At 32.4% G+C, this 19,030-nt stretch overlaps 2 pseudogenes; both read right to left on the bottom strand.

The window, feature by feature from the left end:
• Positions 1 to 3,297: 3,297 nt before the first annotated feature.
• LOC110413363 (dehydrodolichyl diphosphate synthase CPT3 pseudogene) lies at positions 3,298 to 3,992 on the bottom strand (annotated as a pseudogene).
• Positions 3,993 to 7,690: 3,698 nt separating this feature from the next.
• LOC110413362 (hyoscyamine 6-beta-hydroxylase-like) lies at positions 7,691 to 9,310 on the bottom strand (annotated as a pseudogene).
• Between the last annotated feature and the right edge of the window lie 9,720 nt (positions 9,311 to 19,030).

Raw genomic sequence — 19,030 nt, 5'->3', positions numbered from 1 at the left:
TTGCTTTGGTTTGTCTTCCCACAATGGATATAGGACGGAAATCAACTACAACTCCCATCATCATTTTTTTTTGTCACAAATTATTTTCTTTAGTCAACAGGGTAGTGGCTTCAATGATGAGTGCGCGAGTTGTAGTGATCAAATGTCACTTCTCTCCTTGTGCTACAATGGCATAAGCTTTTCCAAGATTTGGCAATTGGTCCACACATAATATTTGTGACTGCACAGTTGAATATACTCCATCAAGTCTCATCAAAAGATCAAAAACCTTTTCTTCCCCATGCATAGATTGCATCCTTTTTGCTGCACCACAAGTACACCTACATTTGCATGATGGGACCGGATTAAAACTCTGTAACTCACCCCAAATGGTTTTTAATTTACTGTAATAACAAAAGATCGAGGATTTCTCTTGTTGTAAAAGAGCTATGGTACGATTTAACTCGTAAACTTTTGACATATTTCCTTGAGTAGATTTTTCTTCCAAATCTATCCATATTTCTTTTGCAGTTTTAATACGAGCAGCACTACCTTGAAGCTCTTTAGAAAGTGCATTTGTAAGCTAGGAAAGAACCACTTCATTACATTATATCCATACCTATAAATCCAAAGAATCAAAATTTGGTTTTTCTATAGTTCCATTCACAAAACATGCTTTGCTTTTAGAATAGAGCGCATCTATAAAGCTACGCCTCCATGTGAAATAATTATCTTTATTTTCACTAAAAAGGTGTGTCACAAAAACTAAGTCTGGATGATTAGATGAATGCAACTAGTATAGAGAAGTGGCTTTAATGACCTTGCTTTGATTATTAGTCGTAGTCACCACCAATTTTTCAGTACTCTTGCCTTTGTCATTATTCGCATCATCTCCTACTATTTTAAAAAAAAAAAATCAAGGTTTTGTAACTTGCTCTAATACCATGAAAAATAAAATGACTCAAAAGAATAGAGTTAGAAAAACCCTTGCTCTTCATTAACAAGATGAAGACATCTATATATATATATATATACATATACATGGCTTGCTTGGAATGCAAGTAAAGTAAATAATATAAAAAAAGTTTTCTAATCCTAAACTTCCTTGGAGTGTGAATAAAGAAAAAAAGTTAACAGGAAAAGATTATATAAAAAAAACCCATAAATAAAAAATCCTTTGATAAAAACTCAAGTTTCGAGGTATTGGCATTGTTTGCTGGAATCCATGACCATAAGTTGATGATTATACTATATTTTGATGATACAAATAGTGGTGGTCCTCACCTTTTATTCCATCCCGTTCTTAAATTTATGTAAGAGAATGCTAGCTAAGAATTATCCAATAGCAATAATTCACCTAAGGCCTAAGATGAACCGCTAATGCTAATTGCCTGTACTTCATTTAGTGGATCACATCAAGACCAACATTTCATGAAAAATTGGCACAGCCATTCCACTGAAATGCATCAAAATATGGCATCAAAGAGAAACTGCACCAAAAAAATGAACAATTAGTAAATACAAATAGTGGATGAGAGAGAACTTGGCATTTGCTCGCCATATTAGTGATCATTTATACCATTAAATGACATAATGCAGAAGCAGAAGAAACCAGTTGCAAACGTTAACAACTGTTGTAGAAATCAAAAGCAGAAAGAAAGTTAGTCAATTTTGAACCGTGGGAAAATGTTTCTTTGTTTGAAAATGTGGAAATTAACAATGACTTTGGAGGATTGATTGCTTCTTCTGAAAATATCTAGCAAAACGCAAAGTTAAAGAATTATAAAAAAGACCTTCTGATCGTTAATAAGCAAGCAACAAAGTTTTTAAACATCTTTTCACTAGGAAGGCTATTTCATGATTCCATGTACAATGCACCTAGCTGCTCTTCCTAGCGTTATTTACAAATGTTCATCACAAAAGGAAATCGAAACTAGAATAGAGCAACGTGGGGCAAATAAAAGCAGAATGCCTTACTAAGATGGGCAAAACCATTTGGGCGGCTTGGAATTAATTGCTGGTATAATTATAAAGCTTGAATTTCCTCTTTGAAATTTAATTAACATAATAACCAAAGCTCTAAAAATGCAATGATCTAAAGACTTGAAAAATCTGAAGGGAATCTTAACAGCTATCTCACCATAGCCCAACACAAATCAACCATCTTTTTATAGCAGCTTTAAAAAAAAAAATCTCAATTTTGTTTCCCTTGCACTTATTAAAATATAATGTGTAAATAATTTCATCAAGTATACCAGAAAAATGGACTAAGAACAAGGATAAAACTACAAGAAAGTTCTTGACAACTCATGACAGGCAAAACAATCTTCTAAATTGTAAAAATAAAGGGACTTAACCTGTTTTGAATTAGACATCAAAAAAGGTCCCTCTGTAGTAGAAGTGAATTCTGTATCTTAAGTATGGAAAACTTTTTAGGCTCTAAAGATATTGAGTAGTAAATTCTGAAATCAAGAATGCCAGTTTTAGTAGTCATACACAATTGATGTTAAGACAATGTATAATAAGCAAATGTCAACTTAGATAATATCCAGCCAGATTAAGACATAACTAAAATCTAATAATTTGAATTTAGCATACTTGTTTTTGACAAAAAAATAAAAGTGAAAAGGGACCAACCTTGGGTTTCATGGCAATTGTTATATATAAAACTAAAGGAACTGTCCAAGTAAGAGCGCAATAGCTTATTAATTCCAGGTTAGATCAGTTAACAATACGATTTTATTTTATAGAAAAGCTTCAACTTAGGTTATGCCTACCAAGCACATGCATATCTTAGCTTTACAAATAACAAGTTAGAAAATGAAATAGAAAAAGATAAAGAAAAAGAAAGAAATTGCACAATCATCAGTTATAGGTGTAAACAAATCATGTGCATGAGTTATAGACTTGATTATACACGCCCTTAAACAAAAGTATAATAAAGTTCTTTGCTTCTCATCTATCACCATCCTCTTAGCTTATTAAGTATAATTGTCAGTATATAACCCAAAAGCACTTTTCTTGCTAACATACGTCTTAGCAAGTAAAGAGTTTCCCCACATGTAATCAATTGATTTAATGTATTTTCAGTTATATAACAATAGTAATGACACCAAAAAAGTCCAAGCTTATGTTGGAACCTGTTACCAGTATTAAAACAAGGCAAACCATCAATCTGGAAAGATTTTATAATAACTTCTTTTTTTGGTTGTCCAAGTAAAAATGAATTCATTGAAAATTCAATATGGCCCATAAAAATCGACGAAAACCAACCTCTGGCCAAAGCATTGAAGGAGAATACAAATAATAGTGTGCATTCTACCATATAAGAAAATTGCTCAAGCATGTCTCACCAGAAGTATGTATTTTGTTATCAAGATCAGGTGCAATGACCATATACATATTCTTCTCAATATTAGTAAGTTTTATAAGGTGATTCCTTTCATTTTTGTTCATTCCCTCCAAGTCTGATTAAACCATAACTTGCTCCACTTGAATTCATTATAGTAATTTCATCCCATTTTTCTTCACATGATTCTTGAATGGCATGCGCAATCTCATTAGTGGAAATGTAGGCAACATAAAATAGACAAAATTACTTTGCAATTCTTAGTAGTAGCAAGCATAGCTCTCTCAGCTACCAACCTAACAGGTTCACTTAAGAGTTTTAGGTTCTTGAAAATTTAAACTCTAACACCATAACAATTGACAATGCTCTCTTCCTTGATTAACCCTTCAATCTTTTCTGACGTTAAGTCCATCAAAGATTGAACTTCTTCAAGACTTCACTTGAAATTGTCAATGTTGAAGGCATAGATTGTTACATATCTCACATTGAATATGTATCAGTACTTGAGCATAGACATGAGAGCTGAAAATCCAACTTTATGGCTACCTTTTTCTATCAAATTCCACCTCTTTGTATATCTCCGATTCCCACCCATGACGAATGTAATATGATTAGGTATGCAGCCAACATAAAGAATGTCAAAAATGCATTTCCAAGTTACCATATATCTGGATCACTCTCCAACTAATTTTTACTATATCAAAACTTTATACAGATTTGAAATCTACAAGATCTACCATAATGGAGGAGAAAAAGAATTGAAATTCAGTTCATAACATTCTATATGTACAAAAACCCTTAGAAATCTAATCAACCAAGTATGATGCAACTGTTTAGTAATAGTTTAACTCTTTGATCATTTCAAACCATGGCTCAAGAGTTTAGACATTAAACATGTCACTTAATGTTTTGACGGTAGTTGCCAAATTTGAAACTAATGTATGAACTCTTTGAACTAGACCTAGCAGTTCTTGTTACTAGTCCTTAACTAGTGTTCCTTAGTTCCTTACGACAACAGCACCAGAAAAGGATAAACATTGTGGAAATATGTATCTTTAAACAACAAAGCAAAATGCATCAACCATTACTTGGATTTAAGACAACACAATTATAAGGCTACAAAGACCTAAAAGTTTTATTTCGATACACTGAAGCAAATTGACTTTTTTTTTTTCTGGCCAAAATGCAACTTGACTTAATAGTTAGTAAGGCCAAAATCCAAGTGCACAGAGAAGAAATTTTTGGCATTAAAGGTAAGCTTCAAGTCGGTGTAAAGTTGTATGGCCTCCAACACAAGTAAGAGAATAAGCATGGAAAACAAATTGCAAAGCTCATCAAGCATAAAAAAATGGATTTCAAAGAGGTCTAATATACCCAAAATTAGTGCAAGGAACTACATGCATATGCTGTAGCTTAAACAAGAAAGAAAAGTGCCAAACTTGTAAAAGAATAACATTGAAAAATAGCATAAGAACAAAAACTTAATGCCTACTTAAGCATCAAAATCCAGCCTTTTCTTTGATTGTAACTAAGCAACTGTTACTTGCAAAATCAATTTAAAAACTAGTCATTTTTGACCACCTTAAATCCCAAACTTGAAAAATAGCATTGGTGATAAAAAGGTTTTTCTTTTACTGAAATCAGATTAAAAGAAGTATAACCAGTTTCGTTGAACTTAAGAACCAAAAGAAGCAAAACATCAAATTCAGAATTTCAATTTCAGTCTTGTTTTGTTTCTAAAGTAACCAAACCAGTAGAGCTAATTATTTACCTTTGGAAGCTGGATAGGTTTCAAGAAACCCTAGTTACCTCTTTTTATTTTCTTGACTTTATTGAAGGTTTTGGTATGGAAATTAGGGAAAGGAGATGAGAAAGTTAGAGTTTTCTTTTTATTTTATTTTTGGTGGGAGACATACAGATGTTCTTTACTTCTTTTAGCATTACAAGGTGGGGTCCTAAGTTTGAACGGTAGAGATGATTCTTTGCCTAACGACCAACGACCTGTCCTTATTTTGTTAGAAAGAATTGGAGTTAATTATGGGCCTTTGCCTTTTGAATGACAAATAAAAGAGAGATTGAGATACTAGCTTTGGCCCAACTTTTGAGTTACTGTTGATTCGAAGAGTTGGTTTGTTTTGATGTAAAATATTTTTTAAAAAATATTTTTAAGATTTCTGCTTATTTGAAAGATAAAAAATTAACTTTAGATGTAAAATATTTTTTGAAAAATAATAAAAACACTTTTATCTTAATTCTATGAGTATAAATTTGATAAATATTAATATCTAATTTAAAATTTTAAAAAAATAAAAATAAAAATATTTAACTTTAAAATTTTAATTTAAAATATTAATATTTAAATTATACAACACTATTAAAATGAAAAAAGTATTTTTTAAAGAAATCATTCAATACAATTAAATTTTTTTTATAAATTTAATAAATCTTACTAATAATTATAATAAAAAAGATTTCAATGGCCATTTGATTAATACACATTTATAGTAGCTTTAAATCTTACTAATAATTATACTAAAAAATATTTTAATGATCATCATTTAATAAATACATATTATAAGTATAGGTTTTGGATATATTACACAGTTGATGAATATTTATATTTCTATAGTTATGATAAAAAAGTGATGAAATGAAAATTTTTTTGAAAATTAAAATTATTTTCATTACAGATGTGTGATTAAATGTTTTGGGAAATATCATTATTGATTTTGTTCATTTTCATTGCTATTCTTAATTTTCATCCAAAATTAGTGAAATCCAAATATCAATATTATTTTGTAATTAGCTCTTTTCATGATTTTAACACCTAAATAACTCTACTATGGTGAACAATATTTTCTATAAGATGATCCAAACAACAAAAAATGTTTTCAATAGTTTATCCAAATAACTAAAAAATTAAATTTTCCTGTAAAATATTTTATACAAAAAAATTTTTCTCCCAGTAAGTCATATTCTGATCGCTAAATGGACCCTAAATGTTTAAGGGTCTGTTTATCTTATTCCCTAATACATATTACCAAAGAATAAAAAAAAAAGAAAGGATTAATGCTAGCAATAGTACTTATTTTATAGTATTTTATTAAGTAGTAAACGAAGCATTATTACCTTAGATTCGACATACAATTTGGTATACAATAATTAGTTTTGTTGGTCCCTAGATGTGTGCTAGAAGGGAGGTGAATAGTACTTTTGAATGTCCCTAAACTTAACTTCTAATTAAAGGCTTGTTAAAGGTCAATGATGACAAGTTAAATCCCAGATGAAAGAATGATTTAAAAAAGAATGAAATGAAAAATAAAAACTAGTAGATAATGCTTAAAGATTTATAATGGTTCGGTTTCTTTGACTTACATCCATTACCTTGATCTTGCGATCAAGGATTTTCAAACCAAATCACTAGAATCGGTAGAATTCCCAAGATTCCACTAAGCTTTTATAATGACTTTTCATAGGTTCAGCCACAACCTTTAACAATGGTTGTTCTCAAGATCAACCAAAACCCAAAACTAACTTTTCTAAGGCTAAGTTAGAACCTATAATAACAACCAAGCTAACTCAAGCTTGATTAATTCCACTTAAAGTGCCTCGCACACTTTAAGTAATCAAGGAGTATAAATGTAAAGAAGTACCTATGATCACCAACCTGATTTAAATGATACAAGATGAAATTCTAAACTCTATTACACGGATTTAAGTGAAATGCAAGAAGAATTGAGAGAATTTTAGCTATTTTTGGGCTTTTGTTGTTTTTTGAAGTATTTCTTAGTCTTCTTAGTTGTTGGAGATGTCTTTTATACCTAAAAAATCAACTCTAATGGATGTTGATAGTTTCAAACCATTGGAAACAGTTTAGGATCCTTTCTAGCCATTAGTTTATCTTCAGACATTCAAATTTAAATTCTCAAACAGTAAACTTTTAGTTAGCTAACCATACTTCTCTGTCTTGTAATCTGCTTTACTCTATTAATCGGTTAAGTAAAACTTTAACTGATTAAGAGCTTATTGTCTTTGAAGCAGCTAATTTCACTTTTGGATTTTAGCTATCTTTCTTGGTTATCCGACTAAAAATTTCTATTTATAGCTCATTTGTAACTCCTTATACTGATGAGTTTTGATGTTTGCTTTTCAGTAATTAATTTATTATTGACATACATTTTCACCCTATAAATTAAAGTAGTATAGTTAGACATTAATGAATGAGAATGTTTTGTTATCATCAAAAACTTATGGGGCTAACAAGTTTTGGCATATTTCGAGAAAAAAGAGCCAGATTCCAATGAAACACAAATAATAAATTACTTTTTCCATGCCTCAAATTGTTTTTAAAGGTGTGGGGGATTAGGTTTCCAACTTAAAAGGCTCTTAGGCTAATTCGGCTTTCCTTTTCATGGAATAAAAGTTAGCCATAAACTCTTTGAATTGAAAAGCTTTATGCTTTGGAGGATTGCTTGCACTAACAAGAGATTTTGTAAGCTTTATAATGTTGTCATCAAAAGGACAAATAAAGATGACAACCGATGTTTGAGCATTACTCGAGTTTGTCACAGCTTGATGTTCAGCACTCTTTAGCTTGTTGTTATTGATTACTTATTTGAATCAATCAAAGGAAATAATTAGCTGCACTGCACCTCTTCCAAACAAACACTTGTACTAGGAGTTTTAATTAATTAGTACAAGTATAGTATTCCTAGATGTAACAAGCGAGTTTCATGTAATTATGGACACCAAATTGCAACTTTCATTTCCTCTATAGATGCTCAAGTTGTCATTGGCTCAAACAACTATCATTGGGAGGGTTCAAAAATTTTGTTAACACTATGAAGAACATTTCATATTTAATTTGAAAAGGGATAAAGTAACAAAAATCCACATGCTTTACATAATTAAGAAATGGAGATATATAATATGATATACCTGTAATTGGTAGCCTATGTTAATTACAATTGCATTAGGAAGAGGCTTAACACCAATCTATTCCCCATCTTTGAGGACTCGAAGCCCACTTACATCTCCTTGAAGTAGAATGGTTAAGATGTTGGGGTCCTAGTGTCTAGGTACTTCTAGAGTCAAACTTGGATTAGGGCATGGTGGATAATGGTTCACTGATAGTTGTAGAACTTCACTTAGTTTGTCCTCAAAGTACTTAGACTCAATCCCTAAGCCTTCATAAAGCAACTTTTGGATTAATCCCAATTTCTTTGCTTTAATCGAATATGTTGCGATGGCCTCTTTGAGAAGTTATTAAGAATTGAAAGTTTGATGATGGAAAGGAAAAAGAGGAAATAATGGTAAATTTAGAACATAAAACTTGCTAGGTAATAGTTGACTCTAAGCTTTAGTTATTGGTAATTTTTTGGCTTTTCAAGCCAAAATTTTATGCACTTTTCCACAAGATGACATGGGTGCCTTAGATTTTCATGCCAAAGGTGATATTTTTTATGATCATATTATGGATTGTTGGTGGTGAGCTTGCATTTCCTTTATGGATCCCCTGAACACAAGCTTGCCTTGTCCTCTGTAGGTAGCCTGAAAAGCTTGTTAACGACACTCCTAGTATCACTAATAATTTTTTCTAGAACTCTAACATTAACAACTTGTTTAAAAATAAGTAAAATACAGTATCTGGGTTAAGATTTCACAAGACAAATGTTGATGCAAGATGTCAAAATATAGAGAGAAATAATTTCACTATAATATTTCTAAACTAGAAGCAATAATTTGTAAGAAATTAATAAAAGTCTCTTTCATGGAAACCTAAAACAATCCAAACTCTTGGCTAGCTTTTAAAATTTGCTGAATTGTTTCAGTTTGATTACCACCATGTCTTTTATCGAGATCAATTGATGGAACCGTATTGCATCTTGGAACAATAAGCTTGCTAGGTCTTTCATCTAGTGGGAATATCTAAGATTCAGGCAAATATTAGTCTTTATTATAGGTTAAAATATGCTTACTCATAACTTGAATTTGGAATTAATGATCAATCTTCCAAGGTAAATATGAACGTTATTTTACAAGGAAGTTTGGTGTACAAAGTGATTGATCACAAAAGAACAGAATAAGATTTATGATGGTATTGAGAAAGTAGACCAAAAAAGAAAAGGCACATGCTTTGGGATATTTTTGTTTGCCACCTGCAAGCTTGTCCATTACAATCATAGTGTTCAAGATGTATATTATGAGGGAAAGAAACTATTGACTCCATATGTTTTTATTGATAATAAAACATTCCTTATTCATTAATGTCTAACTTCACTATTCAGGTGTGCCAGATATTATTTATTTTCTCTAGTTTGTTAACTAGAGGCAAGTCAAGAGGCTTGCTAAATTTAAAGATGGATTAATCAATTAAAGAAAAAAAGAAGAAAGTGATTAGTGAAAGCAAAAAATAGTAATGGATTAACAAGGAGCCTTAACCAATTAAGGCATAATTAGGCATTGGGTAAAAGCAAGACAGAAAGTCTTAATCAATTAGCACTAGGCTTAACTAATTAAGAAGGTGTTGGAAGTTGAAAATAAAGAAATGCTAATCAGTTAAGGAATTGGAATAATCGGTTGGAGCATAACACCTAAGTACTTTTAAAGCGCTAAAATCTAAATCTGAAATGAAGTTGGCCATTGAAGGGTATGAAATTGGAGAAATTCAAATTTGAAGATTCTCTAATTGTTTAAAGCTGATTTTAATCGGTTAAAGTTGAAGGAAGTCAAGCCTTAATCAGTTAAAAGGAGAACCCATCAATTAAAGGTAGATTGTTGTTTGGAGAAAATTGAAAATAGAAAGTTTTTAATTAGTTAGAGTTTCTTCTAGTTGGTTAACATAGTGAACAAGCTGGTAGATAATACAAGTTAGAAAAGGCTTAATCAATTAGAGTTTGCTTGTAACTAGTTAATGAAACTCTATCTGCACATGTGAATTTAATTGCTAGAAGATAAAATAACAGCTAGTAATGGTTAAAAATTGTCTCTAACGGCCATAATCAGTCTCTCAAGTTTTTAAAGCCTTTCCAATAGTCAGAAATCATAGAGAGAAGCCACTTAAAGTGATTTTGAGCTTAGAAGACCAAAAACTTTCTTTTACTTTTATACATTTGTATTTCATTTCTATCTTTTCAAAAAATGTTTGAGCTTAGTTTTATACATCTTAGACCAGCTAAGTGATCAATTGTACTTATCTTTTTTCTATTTCTTATTTACTTAGAGTGTGAGAATCACTTTAAAGGGTAGACTAAGCTTAAAAAAGCTTAGGGGATCTTGTAAAGGTTTTAAGCCGGGGTCATAAGCTCACTTTGTAAAAGCTTAGTGGAAGTTGTCAATTCCACTAGTTTAGTGAAGTTGGGTTGAAAATCCTTGAATGAGAGATCAAGGTAGTAAATGTAGGTCAAGGGGATTGAACCACTATAAATACTTGTATTTTATCCATTTTTCTTTACCTTCTTTTCACTTAGTAATTTTCTGCCTTTACAAGTTTTAAACTCTTCTTATCAAAATCCTTCAAAAGTTTTTCAACCTTAAAAGTTTTCTTTAAATTTTTAAAAAATACTATTCACCCTCTTTAGCATTTTATTGGGACCAGTGGAAACTTCTATGGTTGTTTTGTCTTTTTCTTAGTAAAGAATGTGACTTTATCGTCAGTGAAAGATAAACCATAAACTGTGGCTGGTGATACTATTAAGAACTACGCACCATCATTTATTATTGAAAATTGTTTTTTTTTCATTTTGAATCTGTGAATTATCCTTTCTTGTCATTTTCCCCCATTGACTTTTGTGAATTCTGTATTTAACTTTTTAAGTTTTCCAAATTCTTACTCTCATTTTTGTTTTCTCCAATGCTTAAATTCTTGCCTTTGATTTCTTTACACAAAATTTTACCTTCATTTTTCTTGTTTTTTTTTAAAAGTTGAAGTATTATTCACAAGCAAAATGGAACGAAGTCACCCATAGTTACATCAATAGTTAAAGGTAACAAAAAGGATTTATAGCTTCTCTATTTCCTCAAAAGAAACTAGAAAACATGCCCTACCCTAACAACCCAACATGGGAAAGACAAACAAGCCAACCCACAAGTGAAACCAACCCTATAAAGCCAATAAACTTTAAGAAATGGGGTAAACAAAAGACTCAAAAAGAATACTATACAGGCAAGTGTCAATTAAAACAAAAACTCACAATAGTTCCTTACAAAAGAAGAATCTTGGCATCAAAGATGCACTATCCTACAACTGACAAAAAGCCACCCTTAACATATAAAAATGACCAGGAACTACATACAAACTAACAACATAAATGGTAGGAGATAGCCACATTAACAACATAGCATCCCAGTCAATTTGCATTTTCATTATCACCGTAAACCCATCGGAGATTATCAGTTCTTAAGGCCCTAGCTTTAATTTAGGAATAAACAAATTCATTAGTTGATCTTGGAATTATGCACCAATGATCAAGTTTGGAGTTAAGAAAATCAATGTTGATAGTGACAGACCTTAGCTTCCAAGGGGCATCAAGAGGATTGAGCACCCATTTAACAGCATTTTGAGAATCACTTTCATAGATAGTTTTGATAGACACCCATTTTAAAGCAACAAAAACCGGCATAGCCATGCAAATGGCTTTGTATTCAGTAGTATTAGCTTCAAGGTCACCCACTGAAAACTAGAAGGTAATTAGAGCATGACTATTACTATCACGAAGCACACATCTAACCCTTGTAGCCCTTAGATTGCCTTTCAAGGTGCCATCCACATTAAATTTCAGAGTCCCAAATAGGGGAGATTGCCATGGAATCATTGGTTTCTCCTATCTAATTAAACATGGGATAGAGGAAACGTTGGGGAATCACAAGAGGTCTAAGACAGAGCTGTTAATGTCAAGCCACTTAGCGTTAACCCACCACGCAACTCTCAACTTTATCGTATCATAAACTTGATGGATATTCCATATCTTACCTTAAAAAATGAGTTAATTACAAGTAACCCAAATAGTCTATATGATAGCTGAAAAAGCCATTTCCTTGATAAGGCTAGTTCTTGAGGACTTGGTAGCATCAATCCATGCTTGAAAATTACTTATAAGATGAAAATGAAAACCCAACTATGGCCCCAGTTACTGGCCTATTTATGCCAAAGTAACCAAGTACCCAAACAAAAGAATAACAAGTGTTCAATAGTTTCCAAATTAGAGAAACATAAAAGATAGTAGGGCGTATTGGCTCTAATTAATCCCTTTTTTATAAGAACATTATGAATAGTAATCTTGCCTTTCAACATCAGCTAGTGAAAAACTTCCATTTTGAGTGGTGTAAGCCCTTTCCATAAACCTTTCTAATTGTCCACCTTCACATGCAACAGTTCTATAGTAGTTCTGTAAAAAGAGTTGGCACTATACACACTGTTGGGAGTATGCCTCCAAACCCGTTTATCTCTGAAGTTTCTCTCCAATGCTTGGTCATTTAGGAGTTTAAGGAAGGTTTCCCACTGCTTAAGCTCTCATCCAAAGGGGTGCTTTATTAATTCCACTTGCCTATAAGGTAGAGTGAATGGTTATTTCGGTTAAGTCAGTTTGAATGTCTAATAATCGAACTAACCAAACTCATGTTTAAAAATAACTGAAACTAAACCGAATTCCATAAATAACTGAAATAATCGAAATCAAATTAATTCGTTTAGTTCGACTCGATATTTTGAACCTAAACTTAAGAAATTTTTTTTGTTTGTATATATTTATTTATGTTGCATTTTTTTATAAATCAATACTATAAAAATATTAAAAATGATGATAAACAATTTGAATAAAGAAAATGGATACTCATATAAACAACAAATAATTAAAAAACATGGATAAAAACAACAATAAATAGTTTATGAGTTATTTCCCATGTGAAAACCCAATTATACCTTTATTCAAGTTTGGTTAAAAAAATTTCTAGCTGAAATCAAACTGAATTAACTCTAATATTCGAACTACCTGAAGAATTGAACTAATCAAACTAAAAAAACAAAACTCATTTTGGTTTGGTCAGTTTGCATTTGCACACCCTACCTACCAATGCCACTCCTTGTCAATTTAAGTGCCAAACTTATCAACTGGTCCATTTTTTGTCTATGGCCGGAGTAAAAATTCTTGAAAAGTAATCTTTAAGGACTACACCATCGATCCATTGCTCCTTCTAGAAATTGATGTTTTACCCATTGCCGATCACTAACCCCAACCCTTTTTGAAGAGCGCTGCTAGTAGTGTCCTGATGGTAGAGTGACTTAACGATGTTACGCCAAATACTTGAATCCATTCTTGAGCTACCAATACAAGGTAAAAGACTCTCTTTGTTGTTGTCGATCTTATCCATAGAGACTCTGTTCCATAAGCTACCAAATTCATTGCTAAAGCGTTATATCCACTTGTTCATAAAGGCATGATTTTTAAGGTTAATATCACTAATTTTGAGCCATCCAATATTCTTACTTAGACTTATCTCAGACCAATTACTTGGGTGTAGTTTTCTTTTACTATTAGTTTCACCCCATAGGATTCGTCTTTGGATTCTATCAAGTTTTTTCTTTATTCTTGTTGGGACTTGGAAAACGGACATAAAAAATATAGGTAAACTACCGAGGATAGATTTAAACAAGGTAAGTCTACTTCATAAGGAAAGATACCTTAACCTCTACACAGAAAGCTTAGCTTCAAACTTGTTGACCACTAGCTGCCATATTTTTAAAGAGGTTACCCTTTTACTTAGTGAAAGCCTTAGAAAAGTTTAGGGCAGAGTTCCAACCTTGCATGAGATTCTGGTAGCCCAATTAGTAATCCTTGCATTGTCCATTCTCACACTAAATAAATAGCTTTTGCTGAAATTAATTTTTATTCTTGAGATAGCTAAAAACACTTCAAAATATGTTTAGCATTTAATAAGCAATTAAGCTCAAATTTACAGAATAGTCCTTTATCATTTGCAAATTATAAATGAGTGATAGAAAGCCCATTATTACCAATATTAACACCTTCAATAATCTACTCATTTTCAACCTTTCTTAACAACATGCTAAGCCCTTCCATAACAATATTAAAAAGAAAAAGAGAAAATGGGCAACCTTGTCTCAGACCCTTTTTCATAAAGAATTGACATGAGGGAGAATTATTGGCCAAAGTCAAAACAAAAAGGAAAGAGATGCACTCATCGATCCATGGTCTCCGTTTCTCTCTAAACCCCATATTCTTCATGATCAAGTCGAGAAAGCACTAGTTCATGCTATCAAAGGCTTTTCCAAAATCAATTTTGAAAAGAAGTCCACCTATTGTGTCTTTCCTTAGAAGGTCAATGACTTCATTAGCAATAGGACTGCAATTAAGCAATTGTCTTTTATTGGTGAAAGTAAATTGGTTTTCACCAATGATATCAGTCATTACGATTTTAAGGTGGTTAGCCTAAGTCTTCATAATAATTTTATCAAGCCTCCCAACCAAGCTATTTGGGTGCTATGTGTTATAGTGTTGGGTCAACCACATTTTGGCACCAAGGTGACACAAAAGGAATTAAAACACCCATCAATAATAGTAGAATGATAAAATTCCTTGATGTATTGCATGACATCTTCCTTCAACATTGCCCACTGCTTTTGAAAAATTTAAGATTGAACCCATTGGGTCTAGGGTTTTGTTCCTATCACAGCTTGCAATCATCTCCCATATTTCAAATTCAGAGAAAAGCCTTTCTAAGTGGTTAGTCATGTTGCCACTGAGCTTATTAAAGTGGCAGTTAAACTTTTTCACACTGACATTGACATTTTTACTATACTAATTAGCAAAGTGATCTGTAGTCCTTTTTTGTAGGGCATTAGGTTCCTTCACCATGCACCCATTAAAACTAGCTTTCTGATATAGTTTGTTCTCCTTCTCATTGATGCCATTACTTGGAAATACTTGGTGTTATGGTCCCCTTCGAGGACCATCTAACTCTAGCTTTCTGATGCTAGCTTCTCTTTTTAGCCATGAGAAACTTGCATAATTCCCTTTTTAGTTTGATAATTTGGCCTCTAAGATTTAGATTAGACAAATTTGTTTGCAACTTAGTTTTAGGTCATGGATGGTTTGCTTAAGGGTACTGATTTTCCTATCATCAGCCTTATAAGTTGTTTTATGCCATTTTTTAATCTCCCTCTTCGTTTTTTTATGTTTGTGCCAGATACTTGCTCTTTTAAGGCATAAGTTCTATGTACTCTCCCATCCTTTTAGGAACATATTTTGGAAGCTAGCTTCGTCAAGCCAATGGTTGAAAAATCAAAATGGCTTAGGTCCCCATTCTTTATCATTTGTAACAAGAAAGACAAGGTTATGGTCAAAAATTGATCTAGGGAGGCATTCTTGTTGAAAGTTTTGGTAACGTTCAAGAACCTTGGCAAAACAAGAAATCTGTTTAAGTGACTAAAAGAAGCTTCTTCCCTGTTGTTGCTCTACATGAATTTTCCACCACACATAGGAAGATCAATCAAGCCCACATCCTTAAAGAAATCAACAAATTGGTTCACAGAGGCATCATTAAGAGCGGTACCAATTTTCTTTTGAAGACACTTCACAATGTTGAAGTCACCACCAAGTAGCCAAGGAACATTGAATTTACTCAATGTATTAGTTAACTCCCCCAAAAGTGTCAATCATCATCACTGTTTAGGGCATAATTGCTACTGATCTTAGTTTTAAGTTAGTACCATTTAATCTCCCAATAATCAATAAGAAACTTCAGTCAATATAATGATTTTCTATGATAAAAAAACTATCACCCACAACATAAAAGAAAACCACCTGCAGAGCGAACAGAATAAAAAACTAACCATTGAAGTCTACTGTTATCCCATAAACGTTCCACAAATCTTTGTTGTAATTTGCCTTTCTTCATTTCCTAAAGAATAAAAACCCTTGGTTTATAACTCATAACAAGGTTATGCTCTGCTTTTTGTTTTTATGGCCTTCCACGCCTTTGATATTCTAAGAAATACACTTCATTAGAAAAAAAGAACCCCAAACACAAAAAACATACTAACCTCAACCAGTTTGGTTAACTTCCCTTTGATACAAGTCTTTCTTTATTTCTATAAAGACCTTCGACACATACTGTCTATCATGTTCATAAATCAACCCCAAGAGCTCACCCAACAACATAGCACCTTTGCTTCCCTTATCATAATAACATTATGGAATGCAATATCACCATTTGAAACAGAGTCCTCAAAGGAGCTCAAGGTTTTGCAATTAACACATTCTAAGATGTCTCTAATTTGCTTCCTAATTCTCTTCTTTCTTTACCTATTAGTTAAACCAAATTCATCCCCAAGCCTTAAACGCAAGAATACATTGGGTTTTTTGTTAACTGATGCCATAATCTGGTCTTGGATACTTTCAATACCAACTAAAATGTCCACCAAATTGTCTAAGTGCAGACTTCCAAGGCTCTCTTCTGAATTTTGGTTGCAAGTCTTGGATAAATTATGATTATCCCCACTCATTCAAAGATGTGTGTTTGTAGGTTCTTAGGGGGGGTTAGGTAAACTTATGCTCACAACTATAAGAGCCTTGTCAATCTCCTTGATTTCTTTTGGCCATTACTGCACCACTTGTAGTTTTTTAAGGAGTTTCAAATCCCTAGCATCCCAATTTGAGGTGTTGTCCTCCTTTGAATCTTGATTATTGGGCCTATTGTAAGGATCACCAACAAGCTCATCAATAGACAAGTTTACACTTTACTCTTCAACTGAATAGTGTTTTAACAAGGCCTACACTTCTTCTTCCAAGCTGATTTTTAGGTTGTTATTTCTAATAAAGTTGAGCTCTATCTAAAAAGAGTCTTTGCTATAACTTGGGTTTGAGACATTAATTGGGCTACCATTCTCACAAGACCCAAAAATAGTGTGGGCCTTGGGAAACAGAATCTTTTTATCTTTGTCCATAATAACTAAGGAAAGGTTTCTCACCTTACCTCCCACATAGTTATTCAAAACCTTACGATGAGGTGCATTTTCAAATTTATCGATCTTGTCAACTGCTTTATGGCCCATGTTAGTCTCGGGATAAGAACCCTTCGCCAAATGGCATGGTTGTCTCCATTTGAATTTTCTTTGTGGATGGATAAATTTGCCTTTCTTTTTCCTCCATATTCCTTTACTGCTCAAGTTCAAGCATCCAAAGTTGTGACTGCCTGATGACTTGACAGATAGTGATAGCAGCACCCAAACTTCATTAACCTATGTACTCTCCGCTGTCACCATTAATTTAACAAAAACTCGATTAATGGAGATCGTAACGAAGCATGGGATCATTATTGTCATGTCACCTAGAATTAAAATTCTAACAAAATCAAACTATTTAGTTTTGCATGTGGCTCTATCAAGTTGAACAAACTTTCCCCAATATCTCAGCAATCTTCATAAATAAAGACTCATCCCAGAACTGGAGAGGCATGTTACAAACTCGTATCCACTTGAGCTGTTCATTTCTCTTGGGGGGAACTTGGAACGGCTCAACAAACTTAAACCATGTGGTAAAGAGATCTGGGCACTCATTTAGCTAGTTTAACATTTCAGACCTCTGATTAAAAGTTAGAAAAACTTGGAGTCCCCTTGTAGGTCCGATGAAAGTTGAGATACCTTGGCTTGAAAAGCTTGAATGAATATCTTAATATTAAAACGTTCCCTTAATCTACCCACAACATTTCTCTGTAACCACTCATGAGCAGAGAAGGAGATATTAATCTCCTTAATATCCTCAGACATCTTCAGGATTTGTTGGTTTGTTCCCTTAAAAGAGTGATACCCCTACTACTCAATAGCCTTATCTAGTGCGTACCTATAGGACCTGCCATATCTAGCTTTCAACCTTGCAGTCTTGTTCGAAGGAGCCTCTTTACCTGATTTGATGGGCTTCCTTTTTCTGGTCCTCTATTCGAAGTTAGCTTTCTTAACCACCAACCGATGTCCATCAATCACCTTTTGATTACCAAGTTCCACAACTTTCTTTAGCTTCTCTTGATAGACAAGTTTCAGTTCAGTAGATACTATATTAATATTAATGTAGAATAATTCCTAGAGTAATTTATTTTTAAAAATATTAAGAAAACAACTATATAACATATCAAAATAATTCTCTAGACCCTTAGTGGATTTTTTTTAAGGTCAATGCACCCAAATAATCTCTATACCCTTACATTTTCATCAATTTAGTTCATCAATTTTGGGAATTAGAACAATTTGATCCCTCCTTTTTACGTCGTTAATATTTATTGTTAAAGGTGATAACGTTAGCATTGACTTGGAAATGCCACATCACTCTAACATGATGACATCGTAATTCCACGTTGCACTTGCACAATGACATGAAAATACCACGTGGCACTGAATGATGATGTGGTATTGCCACGTGGCACTAACATGATATGACAATGTTGACATGACAGATCGAGAAAAAATTTTCTAAAAAAAAATGAGCTATGTTATAGGGAGTAAATTAAAAAAATGTATAATATAAGGACTAAATTGAATGAAAAAATATTTGACAAATATAAATGTTTGAGTAGATAATACATAACTTATTATTATTTTTAAAAGCAATTCAAGTCATTCATTAGATTGCAGGAGGCAATAGTTTCCCTTTCTATATTTACATATACTTATTAATAATCCAAATGTTTACG

Source organism: Theobroma umbraticum, unplaced genomic scaffold, assembly GCF_002168275.2.
Source record: "Theobroma umbraticum cultivar Fairchild unplaced genomic scaffold, ASM216827v3 scaffold_4.1, whole genome shotgun sequence".
Classification (NCBI taxonomy): Eukaryota; Viridiplantae; Streptophyta; class Magnoliopsida; order Malvales; family Malvaceae; genus Theobroma; species Theobroma umbraticum.
The sequence above is the reverse complement of the archived record's forward strand: the minus strand, read 5'-3'. Positions and strand labels throughout refer to the sequence as shown.